Here is a 10,889-nt window from a genome sequence, read left to right as displayed (position 1 = left end):
GATTTTTCATGTGCTTCCCCGTGTATTGATTCTGCGAGTGCTTTTTTAAGTACAAAATATTCTAACGTAAAAAATAAAGTTTCCTCAAATGCAAATCCTTGGTTTTAAGATGTAAGGACGTGAAAATATAACAGGGTATCTGGCTTTACCCTTGTTGTCTCTTCCTTGGATGTCGGGTATAAGCATGAGGAGTAAAGAATGAAGACATTATTTTCGTTTTCGTTCAAAGGTAAAAAAAAACGTGCCTCTAATGTCTTTACTTTGATAAAAGGCTTTAACCTTTAACATTGAATAATTATGCACTGCATCCAAAATGGGATTTTAAGGGGGGGAGGATCGTGGGAGGGGAATCCTCATTGGATGGCGGGGGCAGGCTGAAGACAAATTATTTTGTTTGCGTTCAAAAGTATAAAAAAAGACCTATTCAACCCAATGTTGACCTATTTGCTGGCGTTACTGCTTTAGTTTTAAGGAGGCTGGGTCTGCGCAGCAAAACGTGAAAGTGATCGCGATCAAAGCAGCCGTGCGGACGCGAAAGTCTGTCTTTTCATTCCTTGCTTGCATCAATTTCTCAGCCCCTCCTGCCTCGGAGCAGCACTACAGGCTACCTTTGGGCTCGTTTTGGTAGGATCCAGGCCTACCATGCCGCAGCCGTCCCTGGTTGGAACGGAAGCGGAAGCTGACTTGTACTAGTAGTCTGTGGCCGACCGGGTGAAGAGACCGGGTTGTGTGCACACGGATCGGGCTGCACCGGGAAAGAAGCAAAGTGCTCCATTTCGTAGGTATTTTTTTCGTGGGTCTGAGGGTGCGGGTGAGATGTGGGTGTGATTTCCCACCACTTTGGAGTGTTCTGCTGCGCTTTTGTTTGAAAGGCGCCCGCCTTTTTTTAAGATGCGGCGCTGTAATGCAGTGCTTTTTGCATACATGCCAACATCTCAGAAGAGCAAAGTGGGAGATTTTTTTTAAAAAATCGGGAGAATGGGGCCTTGAATCGGGTTACTGTCATGTATGGGCCTTGGAAGTGTGCTGCTGCAGGATCGGACATTTGAAACGCAAAATGCACGTTTTTTTTCGTACCTTTCAGAAGCATGGAGCGCAATTGCAGGCAGAGAGAGGGTGATGCAAGTGTTGTGCACTGGCCTGGCAGGTTGCTGGCAGACCTCCACTGCTGTGCCTCCATTGTCCATCGAGTGACCCTGCAATGTAGCATTAACAGAATAATGAGGGTTCCCCTCTCCTGCGGCCCCCCTCCTTGTAACTCCACCTCTGCGCGACAGCCTCTGACTGCGCCCCCCCCCCCCCCCCCAGTACTTCACATATCTTTAAAAGACAATTCGCTTGTTAATGGGGCTTTGTTGGTTTTTCACCCCTTCTAGACCTCCTGCATCACCACTCTGACTGTGATTCTGGGCAAAACACTTAATAGCTGAGCATTATGTAGGAAAGTTGCGATGATATGATGAGCTGTTTTAGTTGCCTAGTGAAAACCTAGCTGTTCATGGCTACATTTTATTCATTTGACTACCTTTTTTAATTTGCTGCAGGCCCCATGCGTGCAGTATCACCGAGTAGGTCACCGAGCTTTCATGACACGAAGCAGATGGCTTCAGAGAATTCTTTTCAAAGGTGCTTTTTGGGCTTTTAGCAGGCAGTGGGTTCCCAACATAAAAACTTTGCAAACCATGTCAAGAGCATTAATCTACAAGTAACCTCCCCATTCCACAGCCATTCATCTGTCATGTTATTGTATTTGACCTTATTGGTTAATTGTTTCAGGGGAAAAAGTATGAAAACGTCAACAGGAAAGGAAAAATAGGCAGAGAGAATAATAATAAAAAATACAATTCTCTCTGCCTATTTTCCTTTCCTGGTGACTTTTTCATAGGTTTTCCCTGAGCCAATTAACTAATAAAGTAAAACATATTCATGGCAGAAAACCCTGTCACGTTGAATGAATCACTATTGTGTGTCTGGGCAGCAGAGCTATGCATAAGGTGAAGCCTGAAGCCCAGCAATGATACAGGCATGTCCTCCCTAAACTACATATATTTTATTTCTAGACATATATATTATAGAGCGGAGGCATACAGCCTTTTCCCGTCACCTGCACTATGTTCTTTTCTTCCTTCAAATTTCACCAGAGAATTCCCATAGAAGCCCATGTTGACACCAGAACATGGGCTTCTATTGGAATTCTCTGCGGCATATTATCAAGCCCATTATCGCCGCTTTAGCGGCAGTTTTCTGCCGATAAAGCGGCGATAATTTTAACGCCGGACCTTGATAATATGCCCAAACTACTTTTCACCTCTCTTTATTTCTTGCCCATTTTCTTTTCTATCCTTTTTCCCGCTTCCTTTTCCAGATCTCCTTTTTCCCTTCCATGCCGTTTCCACTTTTAATTATCAGCTTCCTTTATCGCACTCCAGTTTCTGCTATTACCAGTTCTCTTCACTCTTCTCGTTCCTTCTGTACCCTATCTGTCTTTACCACTGCGATATCTCTTCCTTTATTCCTCTCCCTTTTATCTGTGTTTAGGTCGAGCCTATGCAGCGCATGCGCTGCTGCGAGGCATGCAGTATTGGAGGATGGCTTTAAGGTCCTGCCCACTCTCCGCACATATTTTTAATTGGCCTGTGTCAATGTCCTTCATAAATGCTGCCTTAGGCTTGTTAGTCCCTCCTTGATTTCGCCTTGTCTGCATTTGTTACCGTCCATAACAATTGGACCTTTTACTTGTCTCGTTACACGGTCTGCTTTATCTTGGCTGTGAGCACTATTTTGTTTAATGATTTGCCCCTACACCACATCACATCATGCCGTTCGCTTTTATTTTAGCTGCGCAGTCTGCTTCAAGTATAGCAGTCGTGCTTACTTTTTTTGTTTGTAGGCTTTTATATTTACAAATGCACGCCGCCTTTATATTTACTAAAAGCGCTCGCTGCAGCGACACGCTTTAACTTTTGGTGAGAGAACCTTTTTTAAAAAGCTTACTGCTGACATTGAATTTAAGTTTTATACAATACTCAGCACCGCGCTTTATGTTTAACATAGCAGCCGCGCAGCTTTCTTTTATGCTGCGAGGCTGAAATAACTCACCTTTTAAAACATTATTTGCTTTATACTATGGAGATACCTTTTACATTTTTGTGCAGTACTGGTATCACCCAGAACCGTTTGCTCATCAAGATTCAGCTGCCCAGCCCTCACCCAGCATTTTAAGGAGGGAAGGGGGTCACATGGTCCCCGCCCCGGGACCCCATTCCCCCAGGCCCTGACCTGTATTTGTTATTTTTACATAGGAGGTGGGACACGCAGCTCCCCTCAAGGGGCTGATTCTTGCCTCCGGGAAACCATTGCCCGGGGCCTGGCTTCTAGACTGGGTGGCCTAGTCCCACCCAAGGCAACCATGGGGATCAACGGGGAGCCTTGGGGTGGCGGTCCCAGGGCTATTTAAGGCTCCAGGAGGGGGTGACATGGCCCCCCTCCTTTCTTCTTTTACTGTCAGTAAGTGGGAGGGTGGGCGGAGGGAAAACAGGGCTGTCTGTTTAGTAGTAATATGTAGCAGTATTCTGTGTTTTTATCGGGGTCCTTAGAGCTTTTGGCCCCAGTGTCACTGCACCTGCTGCACCATTCAAATCAAGCCCCTTTTATCTGCAATGTACCTGCCTTTATAGTAGTAAAATTGTGAGAAGTTGGCCTGATGTATGATGTCACTAGTTATAGTGTACACCTTATATCAGTCCAAATACCCTTATGGTGATTGGTTGTAAAGTCAACCTTATAGACCAGCTATCCTAGTGGTAGCATGGACAAGAGCAGTCTTAGGCTAAACTCTGAATGGCATGTGAAGCCAGCTGTGATACCATATATAATCCCTTGAATACCAAATGAAAGGACACCACAACAGATATATATATAAAATAAAGTGTATTTATTCTAAGCAAACCCTCAGCACTCTTTATGAGATTAGAGGTAAGTACAACACAGTCTTATTTAAGCATACATTAAGTCACACAGGTAAGTAATACAGTTAGGCCCCAGGGGCCACGCAAACCATATACTAAGTAAGTGGTATAAGAACCACTGTCACGGAAATAGAATAGGCCTAGGGAATCGCTGGGGCTACACTATACTACCAAAGGTTAGGAAGTGGGAGGCCCACGGGATTCGTATGCAGAGTGGAAACACTCACGTGTAAAAGTCACTAGCAATAGTACAGTTTAGAAATAGATAGATTTAGGACACTTCCGGAGTAGCTAGGACACAGACCAAAAAAAACCAGAACTTTTCCAGCAAATATGTGTTGCTTGGCTTAGCTGCAGCAGCTGACCCACGACATAAGACTTAGAATTGTAACGCATTGTACTTCAACACCTGGCCTACGCACATCTTGTGGCACCGGAAATTACGTCACTGCCTGCGTCGGGCACTTGTGTGTACAATGCAACTTGAAGAGGACTGCTTCGAGGTCTCTTTTATCAAACACTATGGCGATTCCCTGCACTCTCTTCTCCTTCTGCCACCTTCGAGAGTTTCAGCTCTGCATAGGAAGATTTAATCGGCAGCAAAAGATCGGCTTGCTGGCACAAGGTAAGAGGGGCAAAACTATCATATTTCTGTAGCAAAGTAAATTTGGGTCTGAAATGTATCCTTTGGAGTTACGTCTGTCCACTTTATGGGATATTTGCAACACATGAGTTTAGTTTTACAGAGAATTAATTGGAACGCGAAAAAAGTGAGGTCGTCAGACGTGGACACCAGTTTACTAGAAATGGTTAAGCACTCCATTTGAGTGCTTGTCTTTACAGATATTTGCCTCGTGAACTTCTCTCACCTCCGCTTTGTCGCCTTTGTACTTCTCCCTGTCCCCTTCCACGTTGCTCTCTGCCTCGTGTGCTCCCCCTGTTGCATTCTCCCGCCTGCTCCACATTAATTTCTCTTTTTCCGGTTTGCTCTCCTCCATGTGCTCCACTTTGTGCTTTCTCGCTCTGTTGTCTGTTTCCCCCACCTGCGACCCAGTGCTGTTGCCTCCTGCGCCAGACTCCGTGTTGCTTCTCCTTCATCAGTTAAAAAAATCCTTTGCGTTTCATTCCCGTTTATACATACTAGCATAGCATTAAAAAGGTGTCTGTGCAGAATAAAAGGATGGTATTGCCTATTATTTCTTTGTTGACAGTGCAATTGCCGGTTTATGCTTATTGAAAGAAACATTCAGCAGTTGTGTTTTTGAAAATCCGCTTTCTTGTTTTTATTTCTTGAAGGTTCCATCGCCTGTTTGAGTTTGTGGAAAGTCACACCGGCTCTCGTGTTTGTTGAAGGCATCATTGCCTGATTACTATTATCGTGTGTGCTTTGGCTCCTTGAGCAGCTCAACCTGTCAGCAGCCTCTGTTCAGATTTCGGCTCCTCTTCGCAGTGGCTGTAATGTAATGAGTGATTTAAGGAGCTTTCTCAGGCTGTGTGATAGGTTATTGATTGTTTTGCATCAATATTTTTTACATAATGATAATGTATTTCTCCTGGAGAACTCGGAACTAACTGAAGTTGAGCTATGGAGGTTACTCATCTCTTGTTTATCTGTCTGATCCTCTTCTAGCTGTATCTTTACTGTTAGAGCATCCCTTTTGTGGCATACTCACACAGTTACCATTGATAAATCGCTGACGTTTACCTAGCTACATTAAGTGAAGCAGGCATAGTATGCTTCGGTCTGTTTTCATTGTCCTTCCAAGCAGCTGCTATTTCTAGAACCTCATAAGTACGAGCCACTTACTGAACCACACTGCACATTTAACCTAAATGCTTCTGACAGTAAAAACATCCATGCGAGCATATACAGATGTCTATGTCATGGCGGCGAAAATAAATGTGGCCCAATAGAATGTCATGCAGAACTACTGTACTTATAAACAAACACTCATTCACACATTTATTAATACAGTGCAAGGTCAGACTCGAGGTTATTACCAGAACATATATGACATAAAAAAACACTGTAAGTGACGCACAGATTGCATATTTCAGTTGCTTTTCATGTGGAAACAACTTTCATTATGGCTAAGAGGCCTCATGAGCCACTCAATACCTCTTAATCCCACCCCACTCTGCTGCACTATGCCACTCCACTCTCCACTTCGCCACTCCACTCTATTCTGTCCTGCTCCACTCTGCTGCAATTAATGCCATTCCACTCTACAGTGCTCCAATCCACTCTACGCCACTCCATTCTGTGCCACTCTATTATATGTCACTCCACTTTATTCCACACAGTGCACTCTATGCCTCTCCACTCTACAGCACTGTCTGCCGCTCCACCTTTTGCTATGCCACTCTACTCTCTGCAGCTCCACTGTATTCCACACCTCTCTACTCTCCCCCACTCTATGCCATGCTACTCTGCTCTACACCACCACACATAATTCTACTCTTCTCCACTACTCCTCTTTGCCAATCCACTCTATGCCAGTCCACGCTACTGCACTCACCACTCTTTCCAGCTCCACCAAGCGCCACTCTACAGTACTCCACCCTATTCCACTTTACACCACACCACTAGATTTTAGCCATGCTGAACAGCAGCCATGCTGTGGCCACCTCAATATCTCTTTCAGAAGCAAATATTATCTGTATGCCCTCTGAAAGCTGGGCTCATTTATCTTAAGCCTCTACCGGCACAGAGCTTTCGGCGGCTGCTTCTTAGCAGTGATTTATGGGGGTTCAGAGTTCAAGATTCCCAAATCCATGTAAGAGTACAGCTACCTTAGCAATCTCCTTATATATATATATATATATATATATATATATATATATGTATATATATGTGTGTGTTTGTGTGTGTGTGTATATATATAATTTGTAGTTCAGATACTGAAATGGGATGAGGGGACTACAACTGTAGAATGGAAAGCAGAATCTTGGATTGGATGAGCTACTCTAACCTGAACCTGGTAAGTAGGGTCAGTCAGCACAGAGGCCTGCTGGGTTGTTTGGCAGCATGAGTGAGGTACACCACATGGGGGGTTGGTTATAGAGGAAAAAGGCGCTCCAAGACACATCAAACTCCAGTGATACATATACTGTTCAGTACCAGAGGAGCATCAAAGGAGGAAGGAAGAAGATTGGCGCTTGCGGCTAGACTTGCAGTAAACTGGACCGAGACTGAGAGCACAAGAAACCTGTATTAGTACAAGTAGAAGTGAGAAGCTTAGAAGGTGAGAATGACTACTTAAAAGGTGAGTGAGATTGATCATTTAAAACCAGGCCACCTACCCTTCTGCACTTCATTCTCTGACGCTTTGTATTCCACCTCTCCCTTGCATAGCTCATAAGCAGGTTTGCGTTTACCAATGTGATGTCTTTAAAACTTTACTGAATGGTAGCACAGTTAAAAGGCATACATGGAAATTAGTTGGCAGTTTATAATTTGTAGTGAGCCCTGGTTTTGATATTCGAGGAAACCAATGCAGCATTCTCTAAAATATATAGTGGCTCATTTATAGTATATAAGGTGACTTGCTTCATTTTTCACTCTTACCATATTTGTTCTTTTAGACTCTGATAGTATTCCTGTAATACTAATAGTTTATGTTTGAGAAACAGTGATTCCTGAAAAAGGAAACTGGTTAAAGGATAGATTATGACTAATAGATATTTTTGATGCTTATCATCTGATTTTGTTCTCATAATCCATATATATGTAAAATCTCCATCCACAACCACTGCTTTTTATTTTTTTACAGTATATATACATAATGACGTGTAATTCGATGTGTTGTTATGCAGACTGATCTGCAGCACCGGCTGAAGGATTCTAATGGGCCCTCCTGAATACCAAATCCCCCAGTTCTGAACAGAGCATTGCACAAGGATCAGCTTGCAACACAAATTCAGGTGAAAGTTATTGTATTGTTTGCATAAAAATAGTAAGCTACATGGTATGTTTGTTTCGAGCCTTAAAACCGCTTGGCATATGTTATCCCCCAAGCAAATCACATTGTAAAAGGATTCCATCCTTGCCATTTTGTTCTCTCTGTCTCTCTCTGTCTCTCTCTGTCTCTCTCTGTCTCTCGCTGTCTCTCTCCTCTTCCAATCACTTGTTTCCAAAGGAGCAAGTCTTTCCAGGTCTCATGAAAAGGACTCAAATCATAAATCTGTGTTAGAAGGAACGACAGTGATAGTAAACTGTGTTACCAGCTTTATATTAGACTATGCCTGGTAGACCGTGTAATATAAGCTGTATGAAGGCTTCTATTTGCCATATGATACCAGTTGCCAGAGCAGTTTCTTTTTTCTAGGCACGCATGATGCAAGGACAGTCCAATATCAAATCTCACTCGGTGCTCATCTTGCAGAAGTCCTATCTTGAGGCTGGGACTGTTTATCCTCTGTATGCACAGGTGGCAATTGCTGGTACTGGAAAAGCATTTTATTGGGTTTTGCTTTTCTACTTCTGTACCTTAGCCCGTCTTTCTTCTTTCCTGCTATGAGCACGATAGTTCAAAGTCCAGCGAAACCGTGTCTAAAAATGCTACCATGTAAAACTATGGCATCATATGGGGCAGAGTAAAGAGTCTCCACTTTCCTCTTCACTTGAAAACAGAACAAAAACAAGCATTGGCATAACCAATAGGTCTCGCCTTTGGGACCTTATAAGTGTTTAGCTATGCAACAGTTGCATAACTAAATACTTATAAGGTCCCAAAAGCGAGACCTATTGGCTATGCAAAGCGGCCGTGAAAGTGATCGCAATCAACGCGGCCGCGAAAGTGAAAGTAATCGCGGTAAAGCGCGGCGCGCGCACATGCACTGTAGCTCTAGGCTGGCCTGGTAGCACTTTTTGGAGCCCTCTCTCAATAAGTCTCGCCAGACCAGCGCATGCGCTGGGTCAGGCGAGACCTAATGAAAGAGCACATTACCATATGGACATTATTAAGTCGCAGTCTACCAGACAGCACCTTTGTCTGGTTTGCTAAAAACATCTTGGACATTCAGAAAGTTGACCTCTGAATCCATTCTGCCCTTTGCTAACCATTGGCTTTGTGGTTTGTAACTCACATTTGCTGGCTTTATTTGCTTTAGGCTGTCCAGCTCGAGTTTGTCCCACCCGTTGCCCAAACCTTGTTTACTGTATTCTTCCACAAACTCGCTTTCTGTACACAGGCCCTTAAATCTTGTTCTTATAATGTCACATTTGCTGTGTATTCTACTGTACTCTACATCACTGCTCTCTGCACCACTCTAAGATCTTGTACTCTACGAACCTGTACTCTGGAACTTGACTCTGCATGACTGCACTCTACTCCACTGCACTCCACTCTATGCCACTTCAATCATCGCCACTCTACTCAACTCTGAATCACTCCACTATGCCATTGCGTTTTACGCCACCGCAATATACTCTACACAGCTCGACTCTATGCCACTGCACTCTACACTACTCTACGGCAATGCACTCTACACAACTTTACTCAATCAATGCACTTCATGCCAATCTACTCTGCACCACTGTATTTTACGGCACTCCACTCTGATTTTCTACCCCATTACACTCTGCACCACTTACACTCTACTCTATGCTACTGCACAGCACTCTTCTCAGTGTAATTCTATGACGCTCTAAGCAATTTCCTCTTTGCCACTTTACTCAACTCTTTTCTATGACACTCTACTCCACTCTATACAATACCCTCTACGCCGCTCCTCTCTGCTCTACGTCACTCCACGACACTCTGTCACTCCACTCTATGAAACTCTACTGAGCTCTGACACTGTGCTCAACTCTATGCCCATCCACTCTACGACACTCCACAACACTGAACTCTACTCCACTTCTCTCCGTTACACTTAACTCTTCTCTACGCCACTCCATAACACTCTACTCCACTGCACTTTACGACACTCCATTCCAACCCCCTCTCCTTTACTCTACTAACCTTTAGCCATGCCGAACAACAGCCACCCTGGTGTACAACATTGCTAAAACATATTGGTAAAATCAATAGCTCTTGCATAGGAGAGACCTATTGGCTTTGCCAATGCTTGTGTAGCAACTGCCACATTATGGCCCATCACTCGTCTAGTTCAGAGGGCGATATTTTCTTTTGTTACCTATAATCCTATAAATGACTTAATTGTGCATGTGCTCCTTTTGCACCTATAGTTCACTCATGAACCCAAAATCCCATACTATCATGCTGGCTGTAAATATATTTGTTGATTTTGTTTTTAAGACAGGCCATCTAATAGAAGCAAGTTACTTATCTATGCTTTTTTAAATCAATTTTCAGAGTTTATGAAACCAGCCTACAAGGCCCATCAGCTGGCAATCTCCAAACAGATCTATGAAGAAAAAGCTTGCCATAAAAATGCTATCAGAGGCGAACTACAGAAAATGCTGAACCTGAAAACTTACAGCAATGTTGCTTGTTTTCACTGACTACTTTTATTTTTGCATATCTTTAATATTGTCTTGCATGGTGTCCTGGGTTCCTGTGGGGTGAAGTATGTGTTTTAACTTAATAAAATTAAGTGTCAATACATAATTCGAGTCCATTTTATTTCAAGCAGCATGTCACTAAGTAAAGAAAACATAGTATATTAAACTGTACCTTAAATTCAAAGACCCTATTGGTATTGATGAAGGCCACAAGATGCAAGGCTGCTTTTAAATACATACTATATGACATTTTGCTGGCATCTACTTTTTACACATGTTCATATCACGGTCCACCTTTTACTGTGAAGATGCACAAAATCATATGCCAAAGAATAAGCACTGGTTGATCTGATTACTGGTTATTTTTTAAATAGCTGTATTGTACAAACAATGAACATTTGTTACACCCAAACACAATTGCTGGTTTTAAAAGGCGGTGGTGCTTCTCCAAG

The 10,889-nt window shown here is 43.2% G+C and overlaps 1 long non-coding RNA gene across 1 annotated transcript; it reads left to right on the top strand.

Moving 5' to 3' along the window:
- Positions 1-565: 565 nt before the first annotated feature.
- LOC146871145 (uncharacterized) lies at positions 566-10,543 on the top strand. Its single transcript, XR_014980667.1, has 3 exons — positions 566-778; positions 7,742-7,892; positions 10,289-10,543. It is a non-coding gene; the product is annotated as an uncharacterized LOC146871145 (long non-coding RNA).
- The last annotated feature ends 346 nt before the right edge of the window (positions 10,544-10,889 follow it).

This window comes from Triturus cristatus, chromosome 1_1 (assembly GCF_964204655.1).
Source record: "Triturus cristatus chromosome 1_1, aTriCri1.1, whole genome shotgun sequence".
NCBI lineage: Eukaryota > Metazoa > Chordata > Amphibia > Caudata > Salamandridae > Triturus > Triturus cristatus.
Note: the sequence above shows the minus strand (reverse complement) of the source record. Positions and strands in the feature narration are given on the sequence as shown.